Here is a 4,244-nt window from a genome sequence, read left to right on the forward strand (position 1 = left end):
CTCTCGCTCTCGCTCTCGCTCCCCCTCTCTCTCTCTCTCTCTCTCTCACACACACGCAACCTCTCTTTCTCTTCCATTCTCTCTTTCACGTCTTTCTCGTTCTCCCTCCTCTCAGCTTTTTCTCTCTCTTCTCTTTTCTTTCCCGCTCTCTCTCTCTCTCTTCTCTCTCTCGCTTCTCTCTTCTCTTTTTCTCTTTCTCTCTCATCTCTCTCTCTCTCGACTTTCTCTTTTCTCTTTCTTCTCTCTCTTCTCCTGCTCTCTCTCTTATCTCTTTTTCTCTTTCTCTCTCTCTCTCTCTCTTCTCTCTCTCTCTTCTAACGTCCTCTCACGTTTCTCCTCTTTTTCCCCCCTCTTCTGCGTCTTTTCTCTCTACTCTTTCGCTCTCTCTCCTGTCTCTCTCTCTCTCTCTCTCGCTCCTCATTATTTGTAGTTGACGTCCTCGGGTCGCATAAGATCTACTGGGAATTATGGGCTTAGTAACGCCTTCTAGCCTGTTTAACTCACCCCCCCCCCTACACACACACCACCCAGAACTCCACCGCGTGCTGTTACCAGACTGATCACCCGCTGATCTAGTTCCTATTTCACTCTTCTCCCCCCCCCTCTCTCCTCTCTCACTCCCGCGGCTACGTGACTTGGCTGCGGCGAGTTTAACCGCTTGATGTGACCTTTTTCAATTTCCCCGGGTGTAAAGAGAAGCTGCACCGGAGGCTGGAAGCAGATGAGAGAGAGAGAGAGATCTCTGAAGGGGAAAAAAAGAGAGATGAGGAGAGAGCGCCACTGGTGTCGGTAGTGATACTACAGTCACTGGCTACGCATCGCTAGTGTCGTATGTGTAGCCGCAGGAGTCAGCGGCCAAGCGCTATACATACATATAGAGTTCACATGAATATTTCGAGTTCATTATATATATACATCTAGATTCATATCGGAATCTGTTAATAGTGGTCTGAGCGTGCCATCGAGAGAGCGAGAGAGGGTAGGAGGATAGACAGCAGTGTGCCGGCGAACGTCTGTGGTCTCTAACCGAATCGAAATCGGTTTCGAATCGGATCCGAAACAGTGACTGGAATTGGACCTGAATCGAACCGCTAACAGTGATTAAACCCAAACCCGGATCGAACCGCTAACAGTGTTTGGAATCGAAATCGAATCGTAACGATAACAGTGCTTGGGATCGGAACCGGACCAGCGCTATAGATTAACCAAAGTCGGATCGCGGTACGTACGCGCGTATAACCGGATTGAGTCTCCGTTTGCGTGGTGTGTGTGTGTACGTGTGCTCCGTCCGGGATACGGAGAAATCCCGTTCGGTCCCGCCTCGCACACGCACGCACGCTCACCTCTGCTTCGAATATTGCCTTCTGCTCTGCGGTAAAAAAAGTTAACGCAATTCGTAACAACAAGCCATGCTAACGTTTACTACGTATTACTGGCGTTAATGACGTCGTAACACCGCATGGCGTCATTATAACGTTGTCATCTTCGCAAACTTGCACCGATGTTGCACGGAGTAGCCGTGCAGCATGGGGTCGTTCGTGCAACATTGTCGTGTTAGTGAAAAGTACACGGAGGTTGCCAATGGAACACGTCGTACCGTTGTGTTGAATCGTTACGGCGTTGTAACAATTGATGCGCTGCTATATTTTAATATCGCTAACGGTATTGCATTGCGAAATCGTACCATGTTATTCCTGATAGAAAGGGAACGGTGATAGGTGCATGTCCATTCCCCGCGTATCAGGTCATAAACCCTACTATTTCCCAGTTTCCAGTTAAAATGAACTCGCAATTCCCAGTTTAAAGTTCTCAGTTTTAGTTTTTTTTTGTTTTTTTAAATTGTAAAAATCTTGATTTTTTAAACGTTATTTGGTATTTCACCGTTCTTAGACGCATAAAATTGACCCATTCACCATCGAAATACTAACCGTCCCTTCGCTTGGTAGTGTATAAGCAGCCTGTTCTGCTAGCATCTAATTACAAATACGACATACGCATATACCGCTCTCCTAAGGCACTAATTTGTCATAGGAAGATTCTCCTGAAAATGACAAATATTGTTGAGTGTGTTTTAAGCATCATAGGATTTTACGGAGCGCTATTATGAACGCAAGCAAGTGAATTTCAGCTGTAAAGGGGCGGAACGAAGTTTGACCTCGCCATTATTTGTCATAGGAAAAAGGATCTTCCTATGACAAAAGTATCATCAGAGAGCGTATATGCGTATGTCGTATTTGTCATAGATGCAAGCAGAACATGTTGGTATAAGCTATATATCGTGTCTCTTTCATGGAATGACAGGTTTATAACGTTGATATCGCGTCGCGGGACAGCATATAGTGTTTATATATCAGCAGTGTTTAATATAGATAACTATATTATACACGCCTGGTAATATCACAACATCATAACTAACTCATCATGACCACGTCATGTTACTATAATATATACACTGTAACATTGTTAACGTTGTCATGGGTGTATATGTATACGTCGTTTATTACTACACGCCGATCTAGTTTGTAACACGTCAGCCTCATGACACTATATATGTTGTACATATAACATTGCGACATCGTAATATTTTATTGCACATCGTAAATGTCAATTTCTTGCCAGGTTCTCAATGCCAGGTTCTTACATAAAGTAGTAGGTACCCTGGTATGTGGCAAGGAGCTAAATATAACAAGGAGAGGAAGCGCCGTTATATCTGGCCCAAATTTGGGTTCGGCAAAGACCCTAGGACAGATTAGTGTTCTATTGTCTCTGAGTTCGGTCTGCGCAGCCGTTTCAGCTGATTATGGTCCATAGATAGCGCCCTTGAGGCGAAAAGCACACAGCCAATTCGCTTCTTCTCCTTGTTATATTTAGCTCCCTGGTATGTAGTAATACCTCAGGTTAGTACCAGGGTACACGCGATTTAGTAATCACATATCTATACACGCGTAGTAATACCCATGGGTAGTACGGGAGTACATGGGTACTAATACACCTGGGTAGTGCGGGGGTACACAGGTAGTGATACCCTTGTTTAGTGCGGATGTACACGTTTAGTAATACCTCTGGGTAGTATGGGGATACACGTGTACTAATACCCCCTGGGTAGTACGGGAGTACATGGTGTACATATATATAATTATAGGGTATAGTAATAACATATCAATGCATGAGTAGTAATACCGTTGGGTAGTGCGGGGTACACGGGTACTAATACCCCCTGGGCAGTAGGGGGCTACACTGGTACTATTAGCACGGGTATATACTTGGTATATATACGGTAGAGTAAACACATATCTATACACGGGTATAGTAATTATCTGCCTTCTCTATTCTTGGCATTGCCTCGCCGCGGCAGGCAATGGTCAATGATTATAAACCTTGACATGTTTCCCCGCACTGATCTGGTATGCCAACAGGTGTGTGTAGCATAGATCGATTATTGCGTGTGCGTGTGCGTGTGCGTGTGCGTGTGCGTGTGCGTGTGCGCGTGCGTGTGCGTGTGCGTGCGTGCGTGCGTGCGTGCGTGCGTGCGTGCGTGCGTGCGTGCGTTTCTGCGTTTCTGCGTGCGTACGTGCGTGCGTGCGTGCGTGCGTACGTGTGTAGCATAGATCGATGGATAGATGGAGTGTGAGCCATGGCAACAATTCGCATCAACATCCACTTTCTGTAATCAATCGCGGTGAACGCTTGTTCGGAATCTCAATTGTTTAACAGTTTCAAACAGCAATACACCTTGTTTATAGTAGATGTAAATGTAGACCAAATTGCTAGCAACTAGCAATATTAACCTAATCGTTTTATAATATAATTGTTGAGTAAGTATTTATGAGCGTAACCTAATTGCTTGGTAGTTATATAAACACACGCTATGAAGACTGGAATCCGTATCATTGTAAGGGATGGGAACAAGCAGAACAAGAGACTAAAGAATGGCTGCCGTAAGAGCGTACTCTGCTAACACGTAAACGAGAAGTAAGAGTCTCTCCGGTTAACAAAGCAGACGATTAATGCATAGTGTCTCAGCTCCAGACACGCATGCACACACGTACGCACCCACCCACGCACACACACACACACACATGCACGCACACACACATGCACACGCGCACGCACACACACACGCACACACATACACACACACACACACGTGCACGCACACACACATGCACACGCGCACGCACACACACACGCACACACATACACACACACACACACGTGCACGCACACACACATGCACACGCGCA

The 4,244-nt window shown here is 45.7% G+C and overlaps 1 long non-coding RNA gene across 1 annotated transcript in view; it reads left to right on the forward strand.

Annotated features, from left to right (window-relative positions):
- The first annotated feature begins 809 nt into the window (after positions 1 to 809).
- LOC106818710 overlaps positions 810 to 4,244 on the forward strand; it is a 16,517-nt gene continuing 13,082 nt past the window's right edge. Inside the window, exon 1 of the long non-coding RNA XR_001395283.1 lies at positions 810 to 1,221. This is a non-coding gene — a long non-coding RNA (uncharacterized LOC106818710). The remainder of the gene's footprint in view (positions 1,222 to 4,244) is intronic.

The sequence above is a fragment of the Priapulus caudatus genome, unplaced genomic scaffold (genome assembly GCF_000485595.1).
Source record: "Priapulus caudatus unplaced genomic scaffold, Priapulus_caudatus-5.0.1 Scaffold2448, whole genome shotgun sequence".
In the NCBI taxonomy this organism is placed as follows: Eukaryota; Metazoa; Priapulida; class Priapulimorpha; order Priapulimorphida; family Priapulidae; genus Priapulus; species Priapulus caudatus.